The sequence below is a fragment of the Quercus robur genome, chromosome 5 (genome assembly GCF_932294415.1).
Source record: "Quercus robur chromosome 5, dhQueRobu3.1, whole genome shotgun sequence".
In the NCBI taxonomy this organism is placed as follows: Eukaryota; Viridiplantae; Streptophyta; class Magnoliopsida; order Fagales; family Fagaceae; genus Quercus; species Quercus robur.
In genome coordinates, this window is record NC_065538.1 from 4,244,788 (window position 1) to 4,268,801 (window position 24,014).

Consider the following 24,014-nt stretch of genomic DNA (forward strand, 5'->3'; position numbering starts at 1 on the left):
TTTGAATACTATTTATGAGTGCCACTTTTTTTTAGAGATAATTGAGCGCTAATGTTAATTTTTACTTTTATTTGTCACACTTTTAGTAAAATATTTTTAATTTTAATAAATTAAACAAATCTCAGATTATGGTAATTGCAAAAGCTGGCTGTTGATAATGCTTGCAAAAATTCCATGGATGGTAGGTGTATGAGTTTTATTTCTTTGTAATTAAGAAGTTATTAGGAACTTATATTACTACATAGCCACTACTTGCTCCTTGTTAGCGTTGGTTAGCCTAGAGACTCGTTGGCAAACCAGAGTTTCGCGTTGGTCAGCCCCTTTGTTGTAGCCGACAGACAGGCGTGTGTTTGGGTGGTCCCGCAATGGAGTTTCCCGAGGAGGTGGTCCCGATAGCAAGGATACCAGTGGTTAATAATAGTTCCGCCAGTAATTATTAATTGCTTAGAAGGAGAATAAATACATCTATCAGCTCATCATCTGTTTGCTTGTTCACACTTAGGCTAGGCACACACTAATTTGAAACATGGACTATGATGATATAGATTATGATGAACGTTATAGCATGAAAGATATAGATGATAATTGGTTTAATAGTGATATGGATTATGAAACTGATTCTAACAGTGAAATTGATGATTATAATTATAATGGTAATACAAATAATTGGAGTAATTTCACAAATAATAAAATCAACCGACAGACTAATAACCACAATAATAGTTTTTTAGACAGAATTAATAGAAAATTGGAGTCCTTGGAAAATATTGACAGATTTGCTATATATACTAAAGTTGAAAAAGAAAATGATAGCTTTTTGGACCTCTATGAAAGAATGAAAGTTTTAAATCCATATTATAAAAAAGATATAGAATTTGGACCCCATCATAGATCATCTTTTACAGAAACTATGACAGATAATTGGTTTAATAATAGTAATTCAAAAGAAGTTATAGATAAGAATTTACAGATGTTAAAAGCAACTGGTAGAAAAGTTGACCCAATTAAGGAAAGAGTAACACGTATAAAAGATAAAAGTACTATAGAAAATGACAGACTAAAAGAAATTTCTAGTTCGGTACTAGACACAGATAGACAAAAGAGCCTAATAGAGACAAACAAGAAAGAATCTCTACATGAGAAGTTGATAGATAATGAGAAAGAAATAATAAAAAAAGGAATGGTAAAAGAGATGAAAGAAATGTTTGAAAGACAGAATTGTGAATTAAAAGATGGAACTCTACGTAAAGGATTAGATATAGGAAAAGACATAGTAAAACAGAGAAACATGATAAAGAAAGATGATAGTCCTAGAAATTATGATGATAGTTTGAAAGAATTACAGGAAAGACAAAATAGTAAAGATGTAGGGAAAGTAAAGGACATGCAAAAACCAAAAACAAATAGTAGTAAAGAATCTCTACGTAGGAAGATAGAAATAGAAGAAAATATGAGAAATGAAAGAGAAAAAGTCAACAATGGTAGGAAAAATAATTATGGTAATTTAAAAGAAAAGGTAAATAGTGATAGTGTAGTAAAAGCAAAAGAAGAAATAGTGAAAGAAGTAGTCAATAGAAAAGACAAAAAGTGTAATAGTTTTAAAGAAGAAATTGATGAGAGACTTAAAATAATTGATAGAACTGAAAACAACAGTTTAATAGAATTGGCTAAAAAGATAGAAATTTTAAGTTTACCAATGGAGACAGACAGAAAAAGAGACATAACAGTTTTAAATACTACAGAGTTATCAGATAATGAGAAAACTGACAGACATGTTAATAATACTATTTGTCATAAATGCAAAGGATATGGACATACTAAAAAATAATGTGACAGACATAATAGAATTATTAAACAAATTAGTAAATTAGAATTTGAGAAAGATATTATAAATGAATTAATGGAAATATTTAATGTTAGTAAAAAAGAGATAGATCAAGTAAAGAAAGAGTTAAAATCAACCAATCCACTTAAGATTAATAAAAGAAAAAGAAAACAAAAAGACATAATAATAAAACTGATAGAAAATCTACCGAATCACCATAAAGACAAGAAAGAATATTTATTAAAATTGAAAGACTCTATAGAAATACCTATTGCTTGCATTAGGTGTAGAAAATATGGACACCATGTTACAGAATGTCGAAAGAAAGAGAAAGAAAAAGACAAGAAAGAAAAGGCAAAAATAAAACAAGATGGTGAAGAGATAAAACCAGTGGTTTTACAAGACTTAATGACAGAAGCAAAAATGGTAAAAAAGAATGTTAAAGAAATTAAAAAAGAATATCCCACAGACAGAAAAATTGATAATGATGATGATGATGGCAATAGACAGAATTTCTTAAGTTTAATTGATAGAGTAATTCTCCAAAAATGGCATACAAAAATTACTTTACAGTTTTCTTTGACAGAAATTGCTTTGACAGGTCTAGGTGCTCATATGAATTATATACAAGAAAGATTAATACCCTTAAAGTATTATGAAAAATCATCTGAAAGATTAATTCAGGCTAATGGAGAAAAACTAATAATTTATTATAATATACCTAATGTTCATATTTGCTATGATAGAATATATTTTGAGACAGCCTTTGTTTTAATTAAAGACTTTCCTTCTAAAATTATTTTAAGAACCCCTTTTATGACTTTAATTTATCCCTTTTTAGTGACAGATGATGGAATTAAAACTAATGTATTGAAAGAAAAACACTCTTCCAAAAAGGTTACTAATTTAACAGATATCAACGAAAGAGGAATCTATAGAATTGAAAGAAGTTTGTCATCTTTAAAGACAGAAATGATACTTGTTAATCAATTGACAGAAAATGACAAAAAGAATTAGTTATAAATTATAAACCTTTAAATAAAGCATTACAGTGGATAAGATATCCTATTCCCAATAAGAAAGATCTTCTTGACAAACTTCATGAAGCAACTATATTTTCTAAATTTGACATGAAAAGTGGATTTTGGCAGATACAGATAGATGAGACAGATAGATACAAAACTTCTTTTACAGTTCCTTTTGGTCATTATAAATGGAATGTTATGCCTTTTGGTTTGAAGAATGCACCCAGTGAATTTCAAAATATAATGAATGACATATTTACACCTTTCACAGATTTTTTCATTGTTTATATAGATGATGTTCTAATCTTTTCTAAAACAATAGATGACCATTGGAAACATTTGAATATATTTGTTAGAGTAATCAAACAAAATGGTTTAGTTGTTTCAGCCTCTAAAATAAGTCTTTTTCAAGATAAAATTCGATTTTTAGGCCATAATATTTATAAGGGAACTTTAATCCCTATTGACAGAGCTATTCAATTTGCAGATAAATTCCCAGATGAGATAAAAGATAAAAATCAATTACAGAGATTTCTTGGCAGTTTAAATTATGTTTCAGATTATTTTCAAGGATTAAGAAAAATATGCAGACCCTTATATAAAAGATTAGAAAAGAATCCTCCACCTTGGACAGACAGACATACTATGATAGTCAGACAGATTAAAAAATATGTTAAGCAACTTCCATGTATTGTTATTCCCTCTCCTAATACTTTTAAAATTGTTGAGACAGATGCTTCTAACATAGGTTATGGTGACATCCTAAAACAGGTAGCAAAAAATGATGCTAAAGAACAAATTGTTAGATTTTCATTCTGGCTCTTGGTCAGCTACCCAGCAGAATTACAGCACTATTAAGAAAGAAATTTTATCTATCATACTATGTATTTCAAAATTCCAAAATGATCTTTTTAATCAAAAGTTTTTAATTAGAGTTGATTGTAAAAGTGCTAAAGAAGTTTTACAGAAAGATGTTCAAAATCTTGTTTCCAAACAGAGTTTTGCTCGATGGTAGGCTATTTTAAGTGTTTTTGACTTTGACATTGAATATATTAAAGGGGAAACTAATTCAATTCCTAATTTTCTGACTTGTGAATTTCTACAGGGAAGACGAGTTCCCCTGCAGATAAGAGCAAATCCCCAAAACCCAGAACCAGACAGTCTTATGCTGCTCCCCCAATTCCTCCTCCTCCTAGCAGATTCCTCCCTTGCCCCTGTTTCACTTCACCCACTTTCTCTTCAAATAAATCTCTAGACAGATCGCCATTAATTTGTAGCCCAAACCCTTTACAACCACTCTCCCCCAGCCCCAATCCAACATCCAAACAGAATTATGCAATACCCTCAACCTCCTCAACCCCTCCTTTAAAGAAACCATTTAATGTAGTTGCATCTTCTTTTCCTCCTTTGGCCTCTCCTTCCAACCAACCAAAATATAGATCCTCTAGCTCTCCAGAAACCCAAACCCAAATCCCAAAAGAAGATCACAGCGTTGAAATCCTAAAAGACTCTTGGAATTTTATTTTGTAGATTGAACCAGAATACCAGCACATAAAAGACACCCTCTCCCTTGTCAGACAGCTCATAGCCCCAAGATGGGAACATCCTAAGACAGAAACTTTTAAGACCCAGACATTTTATGAGCATATTTTAGTAGATACAGACTCAATTTTAGTTACACATATGCCTTGTTCCCAGGAACCAAACAGAATTGGTTATTTTAAAGTTGTTATAAAACAGATTCTCACCCCTTCTCAGTGGAAAGCACAACCCTGGATCACCAAGAACTTTTCTGTACCTTTTGAGCCTCAATTTTATAATTATTATGACTATATGGAAGCTTGGGACATATTCCTTTTATTTCAAAACAATATTAACAGGCATACTTGGTTTTTCCGGTTTGATATGTACAGAAAGAAAGACATGATGATTCCAAGATGGTTCATTGACTGGTGGAATTCCTATGGTCCTGAAGCTATGATTCTTCCCCCTGATCTTTTAAAAGCTTATGAAACTTTCAAGAAAGAACCTAACATACTGCATCTTAGGGATTTCCCACATCTTTTACAGTTCTTTTACAGGTTTTCAGATCTCCCATGGATCATTAGATGGGAATACAAAATAGAAAAGCATCCCCAATATCCTTTTCCTATGCTCGCTAGAAAGTTTAAATTAAAATGGTGGAATAAGTTTAATTTTGATCATATTTGCCAAGAATTACAGAAAAAGACCCCTTCCTCCCAGACAGAAAGTTCTAATTTCTTTTTAGAAAAGAGTCAAGTTCAGTGCCAGCTTGCCTCTGTTTCAGACAGACGACAGCTTAAAAAGCAACTGCTTGAAGCTGCATCCCAAATATCAGACGATGAAGATGACACAGTAATGGAACCCTCTTCTCCAAACTACAGAACTCATCCGGAAGCATTCCAGGATTCCTAAGACCCCTATGACATGTGACAGAAAAGACAAAAGAAGATAGAAGACAGACCTGTGACAGATAAGACAAAAGAAGACAAAAGACAGACCAAAAGATAAGGTGACAGATCCATAAAGATATTTTGAAAGATATTTTGACAAAATATTATTCGCACGCAGATTCTCACAGATAGAAAACTACTGTTTACTAGCATGTGTACCCAGACAGATTGCCAAATAGACTTTTACTGTTCAAGATTCTACCAACAGATTAACTTGAGTTCACTTTACTTAACTCAGGTTACTTTTGAAGACTTACCATGGTTCACTTCATCTATAAAAAGGACAGACTCCGAAGACAGAAGACAGGTCCAGATTTTAGGTCCAGTTCTAAGGTTTAAATTTTAAGTCTAAGTTTCCATTCCAAGGTCCAAGCTTTAGATAGACTTTGTAATAGACTTCCCTTTCCCTCTCCGAAAGACTTTTGTACTTTACTTTCTTTTTGTAATCTTGTAACCTTCCCTTCAGACAGATAATCTTGTAATCTTACCTTTCCAGACAGACAATCTTGTAACCCTTTACAGATTTTACTTTGTAATCTTGTAACTCTTCAGATAGTGTTTATTTTCAAAGCTTGTAAGAAAGACAGAGGTTTTCAGTTTTAATCAAAGACAGAAGTATTTTCAAGTAAGATTTTATTTGTTTCAGTTTTCATATTCCATACCCTGTTTTAATTTATTTTGACTATATCTATTTTGCTATCTTCTTCTTTATCAATTATTTTATCATTGTTTATGCTTCTATATTACTGCTGTGCTCTCTCGTGGGTAGTCAATGGTATCAGAGCCATATATATAAAGTAAGTATAAAAAAAAATTTCTTTGGACCCAGGTCCTTCCTAATTCTAATACTCTTTAAGTGCAAAAATAAACCAAGTGCATCCAATCGTCAGCATATTGTTTCACGTGTTTTTCTTAAAATATGAAAGAAATAATGAAGATTGCAAAGACTGACTGTTGACAATGTCCGCAAAAATTAACACCGAATGGTTCAATGAATCTAATGGCTGATTGAGATGTTTAAAGAAAAAAACGAATCTTTTAGCAAAAAAAAAGAAAAAAGAAAAAAATGAATCCCCATAAAATCAGAGTGAGATTGGGACACCTCCTTTCTCCAGTCTTGTCTTCATGCCTGTCTTAATTGTCATTCTTTCTTTCAATTACAAGGACTGGAGGAAATCCCATCAAAAAAAAAAAAAAAAGGACTGGAGGAAAAGACCAATAGTGCTGGTCTCACGGTACAATTATTTATGTCGGCCACTTTTATTTAGTGGCCCTATTATTTAGTTTTTATTTCATAAAAATTATTTTTTGTTAATTTATTTTATTATTTAATTTATTTTTTTATTATTTGTATGTTTTACAATATTTTTTAATACTATTTATGAGTGCCACTTTTTTTGAGAGATAATTGAGCGCTAATGTTAATTTTTACTTTTATTTGTCACACTTTTAGCAAAATATTTTTAATTTTAATAAATTAAGCAAATCTCAGATTATGGTAATTGCAAAAGCTGGCTGTTGACAATGCATGCAAAAATTAACACCGAATGGTTCAATGAATCATAAGGCTGATTGAGATGTTTAAGGTAGAAGTGACAAAATAAGTCCAAATTCATTTATCTATTCAAATTTATTCACTCTAATTGAATTCAAATCCAAATCCACTCAATTATTATTTGGGTTAAATGGGCATCGACCCAATTAGACTCAGTAATTATTAGGTTTTAACTAAAAACTCATTGAGGCCCATTTAATCTAAAAACAATTAATCCAAATTCGACCTAGCCCTTCACATCCAAAATAAAAATAAAAACTCAGCCTTACCCCTCTTTTAGCCTCTCTAATCATTTCACTAGGTTTTCACATTTTAAAATTTTCTTTCATTTTATTAGCCTCCAATTATGTATTCAGATTTCTAAACCCACCTAAGCAAACCAACCCAGAAACACCAAATTCCTGTTTCACTCTCTCAACAGTGGCGGAGTCAGTGACTAACAAGAGCCGCCATTGCTCGACTATGCAGGCACGGCCAAGACTGGGGTCCATGGGTTCTTCCAACTCTTGGGCACGAAAGCGAAGGTGGAGGACAGGGAGATTGGAGGAGGGTTGGGAGTCGGAGCCATCGAAGAAGACATTTCCATGGGTTCTACTTTCACTTCCACTTCTATTTCTTGGGGAGTGTTTGGTTAAGGAGAAAATTAGAGTTTTGTTTTCCCTCAATTATATCCACAACAGATTCATAGTCACCCAAAACATCCATTTCTTTCACTTTGTTGAGATTTGATGAAATTTTCCAACTTCACTTTTTGAACCAGAGAAAAGTGAACTAGAGAAGGATAAGGTTGGGTGGAGCCGTGAGATTTGAGTTTTTCACTTTAAAAATATTTTGATAATAGGATAATTTGATAGATTGAAATTTAATCATAATAATTAGATTAAATTGAGTTTGAATTAAAAGTAATTAATTAAATAATTAGATTAAATTGAATTTATATTAAAAATAATTAATTAAATAAATTTTAATAAATAAATAAATTTTATATATCCGACCTAATTATACTCCTCTCAAATATTGATTCACTCATTTGTCACCCATAATTTAAACAGAAGGAAAAGCGAATCCCCATAAAATCAGAGTGAGATTGGGACACCTTGTTTTTCCAATCTTGTCTTCTTGCCTGTCTCAATTGCCATTTTTCTTTCAATTACAACGGCCGAGGGAAAAGACCACTGGTGCTAGTCTCACAGTACTACCATTTTATGTCGGCCACTTTAACTTAGTGGCCCTATCATTTAGTTTGAAAGAAATCATGATATTGCAAAGACTGACTTTTGACAATGTCTGCAAAACTTAACACTGAATGGTTCAATGGGCTGCTTGAGATGTTTCAAGAGAAAGAAAAACGAATCCCCATAAAATCAAAGTGAGATTAGGACACCTCGTTTTTCCAATCTTATCTTCTTGCCTGTCTAAATTGTCATTCTTTCTTTCTTTCAATTACAAGGGCTGAGGGAAAAGACCAATAGTGTAGCAGCCATGGCAAAACGGGTGGGGGAGGTCAAGTTCGTCTCGGTTCAATTAAGTTGCAGATTAATCGGATTGTAGATCAAGTCCGGTTAGATCGGATTAATCTGTACTTTTCACATAATTTTTTTTAATAATTTTATAAAAAAAATAACATATATTTATCATTTAAATAGTTATGTAACAAATTATACTCCCCTCAAATATTGATTCACTCATTTGTCACCAATAATTTAAACAGAAGGAAAAGCGAATCCCCATAAAATCAGAGTGAGATTGGGACACCTTGTTTTTCCAATCTTGTCTTCTTGCCTGTCTCAATTGTCATTTTTCTTTCAATTACAACGGCCGAGGGAAAAGACCACTGGTGCTAGTCTCACAGTACTACCATTTTATGTCAGCCACTTTAATTTAGTGGCCCTATCATTTATTGCAAAGACTGACTTTTGACGATGTCTGCAAAACTTAATACTGAATGGTTCAATGGGCTGCTTGAGATGTTTCAAGAGAAAGAAAAACGAATCCCCATAAAATCAAAGTGAGATTAGGACACCTCGTTTTTCCAATCTTTATCTTCTTGCCTGTCTAAATTGTCATTCTTTCTTTCTTTCAATTACAAGGGCTGAGGGAAAAGACCAATAGTGTAGCAGCCATGGCAAAACGGGTGGGGGAGGTCAAGTTCGTCTCGGTTCAATTAAGTTGCAGATTAATCGGATTGTAGATCAAGTCCGGTTAGATCGGATTAATCTGTATTTTTCACATAATTTTTTTTAATAATTTTATAAAAAAAATAACATATATTTATCATTTAAATAGTTATGTAACAAATTATACTCCCCTCAAATATTGATTCACTCATTTGTCACCAATAATTTAAACAGAAGGAAAAGCGAATCCCCATAAAATCAGAGTGAGATTGGGACACCTTGTTTTTCCAATCTTGTCTTCTTGCCTGTCTCAATTGTCATTTTTCTTTCAATTACAACGGCCGAGGGAAAAGACCACTGGTGCTAGTCTCACAGTACTACCATTTTATGTCAGCCACTTTAATTTAGTGGCCCTATCATTTATTGCAAAGACTGACTTTTGACGATGTCTGCAAAACTTAATACTGAATGGTTCAATGGGCTGCTTGAGATGTTTCAAGAGAAAGAAAAACGAATCCCCATAAAATCAAAGTGAGATTAGAACACCTCGTTTTTCCAATCTTTATCTTCTTGCCTGTCTAAATTGTCATTCTTTCTTTCTTTCAATTACAAGGGCTGAGGGAAAAGACCAATAGTGCAGCAGCCATGGCAAAACGGGTGGGGGGAGGTCAAGTTCGTCTCGGTTCAATTAAGTTGCAGGTTAAATCGGATTGTAGATCAAGTCCGGTTAGGTCGGATTAATCTGTATTTTTCACATAATTTTTTTTAATATTTTTATAAAGAAAATAACATATATTTATCATTTGAATAGTTATGTAACAAATTATTTGATGTAAAATGTGTATCTTTGAATTCACTACTTATATCAAGAATGAACTCAGTTAAACTTATTAATATTTATTTAATAATTTTAAAATTATATAAATTCTAACATTGCTATTTAAAATAAAATAACATAAAAATAAGTAAAACAAATAAACAAGTTTTATTTCTACACAATACCAACATTCCAAAATATAAAATAAAATTACGAACATCTTATTGGATAACTTATTTGATAAAGAATAAAAACATATATGAAATTTACAATCTTAAAAATTAATTTTATAATATATTATCAATTGTGTTTGATAATCTATTTCAATTTGATATACATTAAAATTTGATTGTTTACTTATTTATTCATGGTGTCATTTATGAATATAATATCATTATTAAGCAACACATATTCTAGAAAATATCATAATTTATTTTGAAAAGCCATTTATATTGGACATAAATTGTTAAAAAATATGTTTAAGCATTCACAATTTATGCTAATTTGATACTTTGGCTTCACTATTTTTACACTTGTGAATATTTCTCACACATGTTTACAATTTTAAATCTATGTTTTTAACTCTACTGTAACCTGATTATTTTGGCATGTACTTTGCTATTTGATATCTAAAAATCTTTACTCATTACAAAATGTTCAACTATTCATCTTTCAATTAATTTGCACGTACTTATGTAAAATGTATCAATTGTTTTCTTAAAGCTCACAACAAATAATTAAACCAATATTGTCTTAATTTTACCTTCTTTTTTTTTACCAAAACAAAAGTTTTTAAAAAATGGTTCGATTCAGATCGGGTCGCGGGTTGGGTCGTGGGTCAACCCGTTTTTACTTTGAGTCAAAAAAATCGGGTTCTGGTCGGGTATTTTTCAGGTCGAGTCAAGTCGGGTTAGAAAATTCTGACCCGTTTTGCCATGTCTAATGGTGCTGATCTCACAGTACTACCTTTTAATTATAGTTTTTTAGAGTTTTATTTGTGTTGTGGCTTGTTATAAGCCTTGCTAAGGCAAGGAGTGAAACCCAACCATTTATTTGTATGTTTTTAACAATTATTTATTAGTTTTAATCCTTATGTTTTTATGTTTTTAATTGTTTTACTCATCTAGAAATGTGTTTAGTTCTGTATAATTTTTTGATTTATCGTAGACTTTGGGCACGTTAAATGCTTAGAGGCTGTTTGGTTTAGTTATTTTCGTAACTCAATTTTCAGTTTCCATAACTCATAACTCAAAAATGGTGGGACCCATGACAAAAAGGTTGTTTGGCAAACAATAACTCTATTTCCATAACTTTGTTTCCATCACATAATTCTCTGAGTTTTGAGTTATGAGCTATGGAAACTGAAAACACATTTTAGCTGTTTTCATTTTCCATAATTCATAACTCAATAACAATATTGTAATTAAGCATAGATAGGGGACCCACAACCGTAACTTTTGACTTTTTCTTTTCTTTTCCTAGGTTGGCTGTTCGGTTCTTTTTTTTTTTTTTTTTTTTTTTCCTGGGTTGGCTGTTCGGTTATTTTTTCTTTTTCTTTTTCTTTTTTTCACTGGTTTGGTTTTTTTTTTTTTTTTTTTTTTTTTTTTTTTTTTTCACTAGGTTCAGTGAGTTTGGGTATTGAAAAAAAAAAATGAAAAAGCTGCACCGATGACAGGTATGGGGCCTACAAATAGTGTGAAAAATATTGAGTGATGGGAAGTGAGTGATGGTGCCAAACAAACATGGTATTTTAGAGTGATGAGTTATGAGTTATAAGTTATGAGTGATGAGTGATGAAAATTGAGTGACCAAAAAAATGAATCCAAATAGCCCCTTAGTATTCCTTGCGAACTAATTCACTAGTTTTGTTTTGCCTAAAATCAATCAATTTCATAAAACTACCTTAGACAATTAATTCTTGAGTTCTTATTATTAAATCATCCGACTATGATCATCTTTCGTATGAATTTTAGTTGAGTTATAAAATTTTAAGGCTATCAATAGATGTGTTGTGTGTGGGTCCCTAAACCTTAGTACCTTAATATATTTTTATTTTCTCTCAATTTAAATTAACTTTACTAAACCATCAAAAATCTCTTCAATTAAGCTTTATTATTTTAGTTTTATTTTCTTGTGGTTTGTTAATAAATTTGTTTTTCCCTGTGGATTCAACCTCAAACTTACCGAGTTATTACTTCGCGAAAATTCTACACATGGGAGCATTATTTAAGTCGTAGTAAGTTTTTGGTGCCGTTGCCAGGGATTAGGCGATTAGAGAAGTGGTTCACTTCATTTGGAGAGGTTTTTGGCATTAAATTTCTTCACATATTTGGTAATATCTCTCCAACTCTTTTCTTTTTATGTAGTTTAGTTTTCTTTTAGAGTTTTTCTTTTATTTTTACTTCTCTTTATTGTTAAAGGTATTTCTTTTCTTTTCTTTTTCTTTTTCTTTCTTGCTTTACTTTTGCATTTGTGTTTGGTGTCAAGATAGTGATAATTGCTTGGTTAGAACTGAGTCTAATAATTTGTTTAGCAATTTACCTGATTCTTTCACACATTCTCACACACTTGATATCATGGCGGACTTAGAGAGTAATCATGGTTATGAGAATAATTTGAATAATGAAAAATTTCATGCTCACCAACCCATTAGAACTCTCAAGGATTATTTACAACCTACTAGGAGTAGTGCACCGTCATGCATCATTTTTCCAACTAATGCAAATAATTTTAATTTTAAGCATGGAATGATTTCATTACTTCCTAAATTTCATGGCTTAGATTTTGAAAATCCTTATTTGCACTTTAAGGAATTTGAGGAGGTATGTTCTACCTTCTATGACCAATCATGTAATAAAAAGACAATTAGGTTGAAGTTGTTTCTTTTTTTTCTCAAAGACAAGGCAAAAACTTGACTTAATTCTTTGAGACCTAGGTCAATTGGTACTTGGCAAGAGATGCAAACTGAGTTTTAAAGAAATTTTTTCCAATTCATAGGACTAATGCACTCAAAAGACAAATAATGAATTTTTCACAAAAAGATAATGAGACATTTTATCAATGTTGGGAAAGATTTAAAGATTTGCTTAGTGCTTGTCCGCATCATGGCTATAAAACTTGGCGTATAATTAGTTTTTTCTATGAAAGTTTAACTCCAAAGATGCGCCAATTTGTAGAGATGATGTGCAATGGAGAGTTTTTGAATAAAGGTTGTCATTGGACAAATCCCAAGCCCCACAGATTTGAATTTCCTTGGATGCGTTCTCAAGTTTGTGGGAGTTAGGGTGGCTCTTGACAACCAAAAAGATACAAACATGTATATTCAATGACTTTGCTTTATTTACTTACTACCAAGAAACTATACTTATTGTTATATATTATTGTTATATTTTATGACATTCTTTTTTGACTTTAACTAAAGATAACTACTAATTCACTAAAAGATGGATATTAGTTCTACATTATTTAAGAGTTATTTAAGAGAGTGTGCTATGTGTACTCAATATTATATATAATTTACTCTATCATTCCTCAAAAGTTACCATAGATTTTGAATGAAGTTGGTAGTGTGTCTTTGTGTTAGAATTTTATTACATTTTCCTTATGTGTGTTTGTTTCTAAATAAAAAAAGAAAAAAGAAAAATGAAAACCCACTTTGCTCATTATTAAATTCTATAAAAAGCCCTTTGGGCTTTAACGTTTGGATGCAGGCTAGTAGTAACAGAAGAAGAAATAAAAGCCCACTTTGCAGCAAAAGATGGACAAATGTTCTTTTTGCAGTAGAATAGGACTATTTGTAGGAGTGGGAAAATGACCCATTACCACTATTTGACAAAATATTTAGCATTATATCATTATTTGTGAAATATTTAATAATATATTACTTTTTTAAAACTCGAATTTTACACGTAACTCGAGTTCTCAAAGATCGAATTACTAAAAATGTGACATAGTGACACCCACTAATCTGACATTTTTAATTAAAATTTATGCCAAGAACTCGAGTTCCTTGTGATATTTATCTCATAGAATTCTTTATATTTCGAGAATAAAATAAAAGGAACAAGTGGAAGATAAACTCCCACCTGTCCTTGACAAAAGAAAGAAAATAGAGAGACCCACACCTACCCTTTTGTTTTGTCTATCTCTTCCTTGTGCCTTGCATTTGTGCATCATGTGAACTCCGTGGTAATCATCTGGTAACCATCTTCTCTTTTTCATTTTTCATTTGGGAAATCACTCTCTGTTCTGTTTTCTTTGTGTGTCCAAAGGACTTTAGTTGCAAGTGATTGAATCTTTTAAATATTGCTACACCTTCTACTGTTGGAGCCTATTCCTCATCTCCAAATATTCCAATGGTAAAAGATTTCCATCATTTAATTGTGCTTAGCTTCTTATTGTTGTCTTGCCAAAACAAAATTCTTTCTTATTGTTTCCATTATTTTTTCTTTGACAACTTTGGTTGAAGCAATGTATTTTATTCAAATTTTTAAAGAACTCGAGTTTAAATAACTGGAGTTGTATATTACAAGAAACTCGCTATTCGAGTTTTAGGCGGACTTTTTAATTAAAAAAATGTCAGATCAACAGCTGTCCATGTGTCACATTTTTTAGTAATTCAATTTTTAAGAACTCGGATAACGTGTAAAACTCGAATTCTTTAAACTCGAGTTTTAAAAAATTGGTATATTACTAAATATTCCACAAATAGTGGTATAATACTAAATATTTTGTCCATTAGTGGTAATGGGTCATTTTGGCCCTTAGGTTTCAATAGTAGGATATCTGGGCTATAGCTTTTTCTAATTATTATTATTATTTTTACTTGGGCTGGATATGGATTTTTTAATGGGTTGGGCCGAAAGAAAGGCTTGGGTTTTAAGATTTAGCAAGGTCATGGATGTGGCTTGTTTTAACTTTTATGAAAGGGCAAGTGTTGTAGGACTGCTGCTTGGAATCCAGAAGTTAAGGGAGGCCAATACTAACAAATCAAGTTGAAACTGCCAAATAAATTGTGTTAAAACTGGAAAATTCTTAGGCTGCCAAATAAACCCAGAAATTAAGCTACTTATTATTCAAGAAGTTACATCAGAGTCCACTACTGAGAGAGAAACAGATACATTCTTCGGAAAGAGTTAAAATACAAATAACAACAAAGGAACCAAACATTTGGGAGAACTTCTTATCAACTAAGTCTTCCCAATTTATTCAATTAATCAGCACAAGCACACCACTTATTGAACGCAAGAACCGAAATAAACTGACATGTGAAAGAAAAACAAGTATCCTCATGGTGATCCAAATAGAAGATTAACATAATCATCCACCAACAACTCTCTTGCTTTTGCCCAGTGCCACATCAACACAAAGGGGCAGATGATAATGAAATCTGTTACAAGTTTAACACCCCAAATATTTTTAAAGCAATTTTCTTTTGAAAGGGAACAATATCTATTGGAGTTAAATTTTTTTTATTTGTGTGTTTAATTATTTTATGGAGGACTTCTGAATACTTAAGTGATTTATGGGGCTAGATGAAATATGAGAGGAACCTTAAGGGTGGAGTGGTAATTAAACACAAGATATTTTTGGGACAAACTTGTAATTAAGCCCTTCCCATAAGTCAGCAACACCCCCCCCCCCCCCCAAAAAAAGCCTACACATTCTCTCTCTCTCCCCCTTGTCTTCTCTTTTGTATTTTCTCTCTTCTTGTTCTCACCGCCTTCCATGGCTGAAGTCCAAATCTTCTGTACCACTTTTTGTGTACCACTCTATGTTCCACCAATCACTATTTACCAAGTGTATGATTGCTTTCCATTTTAAACTTCAATAATTCTATAAGGAAAGTAAAATAAACACTTGGTAAATAGTGATTGGTGGAACATAAAGTGGTACACAAAAAGTGGTACAGAAGATTTGGACTCCCATGGCTGATCCATTGAAGGTCCTATATCCTTACCACCACTTCAAATAACCTCCTTAATAGCTTGAATCCAACAAGTATGATCTTCCATGAGTTTTGGCTGCCCCAAACAATGATTTTAAGGTGAGTTTTCCATTGACCCACTTCCTTGATTATTTCGTTTATGGCTCAATGCTCATGTGGGGTTGATCCAATGGATGGGGATAACACTTTGGTAGGGTTAACTATGATTTTTGGGGTGTGGGTATGTGATAGTTGGTATTAGGGTATTCAACCATGGAGGTTTTGGGTACTTGATTTATTGGAGGAAGGAGGGGCTGACTTTTATGTGTTTTATGATGATTTTTCTGTTTTGTGTTGAGTTGTTGTAATGATTTTGGTCGTATGTAAGAAGTTGATGAAATGTTAACTATTACTTGTCGTAGTGATTTGAGAATGTGCTTCTGCATGCCATGTGTTTGGTATATTGCCTCTATGTGATTTTGGGTTTGATTCCTTATTTTTAATATGCTTCAAATCTGGTGGTTTTAATGTGAGTAAATTCTCAAATAATTTGGGCTAGTCTTACAACTATAGCAACTTTCTAAAGCTGTCATGACAAATTTGAGTCAGCCGCAATGCATGATTTTTAATAAATTATAGAAAAATCGTTTTGGGCTGAATTTTTTGTGGTACATTTTATACATATAGGGGAATGTTCCCTTAAAGTTTTGAATTAATTGGATAAATTTCATTGACCAAACAATTTTTACAAAATGGCTGCCCTACTATGTACTAAATCTGAAAGTAAGACTAAAACGCTGAGAAATTGTGAAACTAATTCCAAAGCTTGGTTGATCTTATCTTAGCTTAAATAAATTATTTAGTACCCAAAGAGATTCATGAGTATGCTATATTGTCTTATGATGCACATTATTGTGGTAATGAATTTAAAATGTTTTGGTTGTGTCAACATTATAAGTTTCTTGAATGCTTGTTTGGTTCTTGCTTGGGAGGTGTACTTGTCTTAGGACGGGCAAGCTAGACTTTAGGGCCTTTGGTTCGATTCTAGGGTATCGTTATGATTTATGGAGATAAGTGTGATGGTACTTTGTGAAAGGCCTTGTTATTGATAGGTTTGATCATTGTGTTTCTAGGTTCCGATATTCTTGGTGATGGACCTAGTGACTAGATCAATTGATTTTGTGATGCCCAGTTGAGGTAAAATTAGTTGGCCTTCTGGGGTAAGTAGCTTTTTAATGAGATTTTTGGAAAATAACCATGTTGCATAAAGCATTGTTTTTGGGTTAAACACATTTTGGGAAATTGTTTATGGAAACTATGTTTTCCTAGAAAGCTTTATGTTGTAACTTTAATGTATGTGATTATTTGTGAAAAGTGCATCATATTTGGTAATGCAAATGGGGAAATGCATGATTTGTTAGCTTGGAAAAGATAAGCATCTTTATAAAATTCTTGGGAATGGATTTTATGAATTGATTGCATTATTTGCAAATTCTAAAGATGCTTTATCTTAGCTTGTATTATTTGGAAAATTTATGCAAAATACTTATGACAAGAAATGGTTTTGAGGACCTTGAGAATATAATGGATATTTGGTTATTGAAATATTTTATGAAACTACTTGAAAGCGAACTATATATTTCAAATACATTAACTTGTGAGCTTTTGATGTTGATTTGTCATTGTGCCATGATATTGGTGATTACCCCGTTTGTGTGACGACCCGTCTGTGTGATGACTCTGTCTATGTGATGACCTTGTCATGTGACTTTGGGTGAGGTTTCTGGTTTTGATATGATATTGGATATACTTATGGCTCACATTGACTTATATGTAGTTTCATAGTTACCTTGGGAAGCTTGGTGCTACAATATATCTATCATTCTTGTCATGATTTTAAGGAAATTTAATTTGCAGAATTCAAATGGAAATCCCCAAAATTATAACATGTTTGTAAAATGCTCATTATCATGAACTTGCATTTCCTCCACCCCCATTAATTATGCTACTTACTGGGCTTTAGCTCATTCCACTCTCCAACGGTTTTATAGATAAATTAGCTACACTTTGGGAATGGAGCTTGTCTTCTTGGTGGAGATTGGAGTTATATGTTGAATTGGGAGATTTGCATTATTATTGGTTGGTGATTTGGTCTAGTTGTTCTAAGGAAGTAGTAGTTAAATCTGTTAGAGGTTGGGCTTTCTTGAAGTCTTTTAGCCAAAGAATTTTTGTTGAGGTTGCAGATTTTAGAACATTGGAGATCTTTATTAAATCGTTCGGTGTTTGGAGTATTCAGGTAAATTTTGGAAGCACATGATTTGTAGTTTGTATTGCTTGTAAATGTGTCATAGAGCTCTGACTTGTATTGTGGAGAGATCAATATATTTATTTACTTTATCAAATGGAAAAAAAAAAAATAAATAAATCCTATACAGGTTCTCTTGAAGGCTTGATTTTTCATGTTTTGGACCCTTTTGGGTTTGGGGCATGACAACAAGTCCAAGTGTTAAAATTTCCAGCATTTGTTTGAAGGAAATCTAGATTAAAGTAATAAAATTGAAAAGAAAGACATACCTAGAATACACAAATACTTCAGTCATGTTTCACTCAGCTCGGGCTGCCAGTGGGCTCCTGTGATCGTTGGAGTGCCTCCAAAAATTTGGGACATATCCTTCTTTATTTGTGAGGTGAAATTGTCTTCCATATTTGGCAACTTCAATTCTTGGAGACTCATTAAGTGCTTCAAACCGCTGAAGACCTTTAAACTTTTGTAGCCCCTGATCTCTAGCTCCCTCAGTTTTTGCATTGCTTCTTCCTCCATCTTTAGCTTTTCTAGGTTCTTTAGATTCCAAAGTCTCAAAACTTGAAGTTAGGAAAAGCTCTTCTTAATGAAAAGCATCTGTTTTCCTTCGTAAGAGTCAAAGTAGAAATAGAGTGATTTAAGACTGGAGAGACTCCCCAAAATTTGCATTTGGTCATCCTTAAGCCCTTATCCAGACAATGTAAGGTTAGATAGATGAAATTCAGAAGCCTTTTTGGAGTAGGAGCTTGGAGGGCTTAGGTGCATTAGGTAGATTAGGCTTGGAGGGTCTCTTACTATTCGTGTATCCTAACTTATTGTCCAGTGGATTGATTTACTGCTTGGAGGGTGGCGGAGAGGTTTTACACCGAGTACTTCGATTTTCTCTTCGATAACACATCAGCGTGATATCTTGTATTTGCATCTCTCTTCCCTTACTCTTGTGCTTTACTTTTATTGTTTGTTGTTCATGTTTATGCACTATAGTATTGGTTGATTGCACTTCATTTATTTTTATTTCTGCACTTAGATAAGGTAAAAACAATCTAGCCATAATTTTTAATTGGGAGTCTAAACAAGCTCTTGTATTTTAACACAAATCTGAGCTTTCAGATATGTCTACTGAATCTTCTACAACACTTGGAGTACTAAGAGTACTTGGAGATGCGAGCTCTTGTTCAACAATTTCTTGAACTTCCTTGGGCTTGGGAGGAAGAATTTCTTTGGGGATTTCCTCACTAAATTTCTCAGGACCAGATTCTGAAGATTCATCGATAACAACATTCACAGTTTCCATTACCTTCTTGGTTCTTTTGTTGTATACCCGATAAGCCTTGCTTGTAGAGGAGTATCCCAGAAATATTCCTTCATCGCTTCAGGAGTCAAATTTTCCCACATTCTCTCTATCCTTGAGAATGAAACAAGTACTTCCAAAAATTTTGAAATACTTAACATCTGGCTTTCTTCCCTTCCATAACTCATATGGAGTCTTCTTGGTACTGGGTCTAAAATACACCTTATTAACCGTATGACATGTAATGTTAAAGGCTTCTCCCCACAATTTTCTAGCCACATCCTTGTTATGCAATATGGCTCTAGCCATTTCTTGAATAATCTTATTCTTTCTTTCTACTACATCATTCTGCTGAGGAGTAATAGAGCAGAGAATTCTTGAGATATACCTAATCTCGTGCAAAAGGACTCCATGTATGAGTTCTCGAATTCTTTATCATGATCACTTCGAATTCGATCAATCTTCAGGCTCTTCTCATTCTGCAATCTAGTGCACAAGGCTTCAATATGCTCAGGAGCTTCAGACTTGGATCGTAGAAGGATAACCCAAGTGTACATAGTGAAGTCATCTACCACAACCATGATGTATCTCTTCCCACCAAGAGACTTAATTTTGGTTGGACCCATGAGATCCAGATGCAACAACTCCAATTGTCTGGATGAAGTGAATGTCCGAGTGCCCGGATGTTTAGCTTTCGTCTTTTTTCCAAGCTGACATGGCCCACACACCACATTGTTCAATCTACCGAGTTTTGGTATCCCTAAGATTGACTCATGCTTAGATACTATTGAAAGATGTTTGTAACTAGCATATCCCATCCTTTGGTGCTATAGATCTTCATTTGGCAAACAAATGCTATTACACACAATATCAGCATTAGGAACCAAACCATAACAATTGTCTAGTGTGCGAACACCACTTATGAGTTTCTTCCCATACTTATCCATGACAAGGCATTTTCCTTTTTGAGAATAGTACCATGAAGTCTTGATCACATATCTGACTTATGCTTAGCAAGTTCACTCTCAGACCTTCTACATATAGCACATTTGCAATGTCTGGCAATCCAGGTAGAGAGATGATTTCCTTTCCTTTAATCTGTGATTTGCTCCCATCATCAAAAGTGACATTACCACCTTTCTTAGACTCGAAAACCTTGAAGAGAGATCAGTCTCCAGTCAAGTGTCTTGAGCAGCCGCTATCAAGGTACCACAAACATGTGTCTATAACCTTAAATGCGGACTTCATCATGAAGCACACTTCATGCTTAGATGACAAATCAATGGGAATGGTGTTTTCTCCCATCTGCATTTTATGAACAAAGCCTTTAAGTTTCACTCTTCTTAGATGAACTCCTTTGCACATTTTCATTTTGAGATAGTCTAGTTTCTTCTTTTTCAAGCTGAGATCTTTTCCAATAGTCATCATAATAGAATTCAAATAACTTTTAGACTTGCATTTTCTAATACACTTAAACAAGTAGAGATTAAAAAAACAAGATGTATTTGAAAACAAAGATCTCTTCAAGCCGGTTGCAGCCATGACAATAGGGGTCAATCACATAACAAAGATTAAAACCTAATCATAGTGTGCTTGCTCTGATACTACTTGATAGTCCAAGAATGTATTGACCCCTTGTGATGAATTAACAAATTAATTAGTCAAGTTAATTAATTAATTCAATTAGCATGCAATACGCATGGTAGCACAAGGAAATCACCAATTAAGTTAAAGTGTAGTGGAAAATAAATTGACACAATGATTTGTTTACGAATGGGGAAAATCTACACGGCAAAAACCTCATAGGTGATTTTAAGATCACCACTCCCAAGAATTCACCATTATCAAAACAAGTGGTTACAAGTAAAGGAATACCAGCACTTTATACCAACCTACTGTTGAACCCTTACCCTAATGCCCAATTGGACTTGTTCTATATTGACAATCTCTCCTTTTAATGTATGACTTCAAGTACGTGACTAACCAATTCGATGTGCGGATCCTAGTATGCGACTTACACACCAACTTGAGAAAGATGTTGGCTGTAAAGTTCTTCAGTTCATCAACACGATGAAGATCATGAAGCTCCTTGGTTACAAAACTCTACAGTGTACAAACACAGCAACTTCTTTGAGAGAAAGATGAACTAAGGCAAATTCTGTCTCCAGTCACAATTTGCATGAACACAACTTTGCTTCACACTTGCATAACCTTTGATGGCCCTTAAAACAATCCTTATATATGCTTAGGGTTATGAGAAAAGAAAGTCCAAACATGTATTCACGGATTGAAGTGAAATCAGCTTTGAAAAATTGATTTTCATAAACCTCGATAGATAGATTATCTATCGAGAAGCTGTCGAGCATCGGGCTTCAACAGCCTTTTAAATCTCGATAGATACTAGTTGTCAAGATTTAAAATCCAGCACTTCTTTACTTGATTCTTGGACAGACTTGCATGGCTTTAACACTTGAACTTGAAACCTTATTTCTTGAAGCATTAAACACATCCTAGATCTACCCAATTACAAGTAAAGTGCTTTTTGTCAAAGGAGTAGCTAATTCAATATTGACATATGTTCCTAACATTGATTCACATATGTCCTAACAGTTTTTACAACAAAATATGAGCTGTGATGGACACTGTTCGTGGTCATTTCTCCATTAATGCGGCTAGCTAAGTGGTTACAATGCATTTAATGTGGAGGGAATGGCTACCTTGTCCTTCCTTTTTATTCTCTTCTTTGTTCAAAACCTAGTTACTTTTGTCTCCCTAAGGATGGCACCGTGCACCCTCTGACTTTGCCCCTCAACTATCCGAGATTAGGCAGATGTCCTCAACATCCTCATCAGTTATTATTGGTCGGCCTAGGGGGAGATACATACACACCTTTCGAGGATAATTGGCCCATGCTCCCATAGTCCACCATTATATAAACTTTGTTAACCATTTGGGTCCTCGTCCCCCCGCAATATATATAAAAACGTTGCCACTTTTGCATTACCACACCATTATCCATGTGGTGTAGAAGAATTAGCTCTGATACTAGAATTTGATGCTAGAATAGATAAGCCAAAACCATATAACAATTAATTTGGAAAAGAGAGAGAGAGAGAGAAGAAGAAGAAGAAGAAAATACCCTAGGAGCCAACACTTCAACTTGCTAGGAATGAGCAACACCAAGAAGGAATAAACTTCTAGGACACCAATAATACTTAGGATTTCTTACAACTAGCACTAGATAAATGGAAAAGTTTCAGAATTTTATTAATCGATTAAACTGTAGCTTGTCTTCGTAGACTTACAATACTTTGCTTATACAGATTATGATTTAAACCTAATTCTAGTCTACTAGGAAACCCTAATTCAAAATTGGAGAGTCCCAAAAATTGAATTACCAAAATACCTTTAAGAAATTAAATAAGATAACAATTAACCTAATTAACTAATAAGACATAAAATAAAGTTCAAGTGACCAATAAAAATACAATTAACTTCAAAATTAGAAAAAAAAATGTATGTATATATATATATATATTCGGGCTATTCACATCATCTATATCTATTTATATAATATCTAAAAGTTAAAGCATATCATTTATTGTTGCTACGTTTCTTCTGAGTCACATCAACAGTCAGATTAACATTTTCTTTCAATCATTTTTTCAAAAAATATGTATATAAATATTAATATATGCAATAATGCATTATGATTTTACTTATTCTCAAAGGGTTTAAATTCTATAAGGACCTTTGCTTTACACCCTCCAATATACCATGGTACCACATCAACTTTACACAAATAAATGAAAAGAAGCTCCCACTCATAGTACTTCATTCCTATTATAGAAAATCAGATCCCATTAAAAACCAAAAGCTCCTAGCTTCCTACAATGGAAAGTTGGCAATGGCAGGAGAATATGGTGTAGTGGAAGTAGAGGTTTCATTCTAAACTACAAAAGATTTTTAGTTCAAAGATTATTCGCAAGGATCATTTATTGTTTAAGCTCTTAGATAGATGGAGATGCTGTTATGGGAAAGCTCTAAAATCACTAAAGAAAGGTTTTCGCATAAATAAAAGTAGTAGTATTAAGAAGAGTAACACTAACAACAGCTCCACCAACACCAGGGACCACTATTTGGCAACATAGGTGATATTTTAGGTAGAAAATTTTTGAGATTTGGTTTGTTTGATAAAGGAGTTTTGTTTTTGTATTAACAGAATTGTAGGGATGGGTTTGATGATCATGACAACAATCCAAAGGCAACTCTAACATCTTTTTCTAGATTTCGGTGGCGTCTATGTGGGGTTGAAGGTAGTGGTTCTTCCACGGAGGGAGTGTGGGCACAAGCGCCTGTGACAAGTGCTTTCCTCATAAGAAGTACACCTCAGCTTGGAGTGGACCAAGCGGAGGGTGAAAATAGAGTTGACACCTGGTTTAGATCTAGGAACCAAATTAGGCCTTTTAGGCAACTTACTTACATAGATCTGCCTACTAGATTATAAGTTTGGAGTTGGCTATGGCTTAGGAAGATGTTAGGCACCCAAGACCCACCGACTTGTGGGTTGACCTCCATTATGTGTTGCTAGGCTATATTCAATTAAAGAGTTTACTAAGAGAGCCCTAATCCTTAACCTAAACATACATCACACACTTAAATAAAATAACACACACAACATA

The 24,014-nt window shown here is 33.1% G+C and overlaps 1 long non-coding RNA gene and 1 other non-coding gene across 2 annotated transcripts; one reads left to right on the forward strand and one right to left on the reverse strand.

Annotated features, from left to right (window-relative positions):
- The first annotated feature begins 5,511 nt into the window (after positions 1 to 5,511).
- LOC126724890 (uncharacterized) lies at positions 5,512 to 7,592 on the forward strand. The gene is made up of 2 exons (XR_007655141.1): positions 5,512 to 5,949; positions 7,348 to 7,592. It is a non-coding gene; the product is annotated as an uncharacterized LOC126724890 (long non-coding RNA).
- Positions 7,593 to 12,817: 5,225 nt separating this feature from the next.
- Positions 12,818 to 12,924, reverse strand: LOC126731993 (small nucleolar RNA R71). Its single transcript, XR_007659185.1, has one exon. It is a non-coding gene; the product is annotated as a small nucleolar RNA R71 (small nucleolar RNA).
- Between the last annotated feature and the right edge of the window lie 11,090 nt (positions 12,925 to 24,014).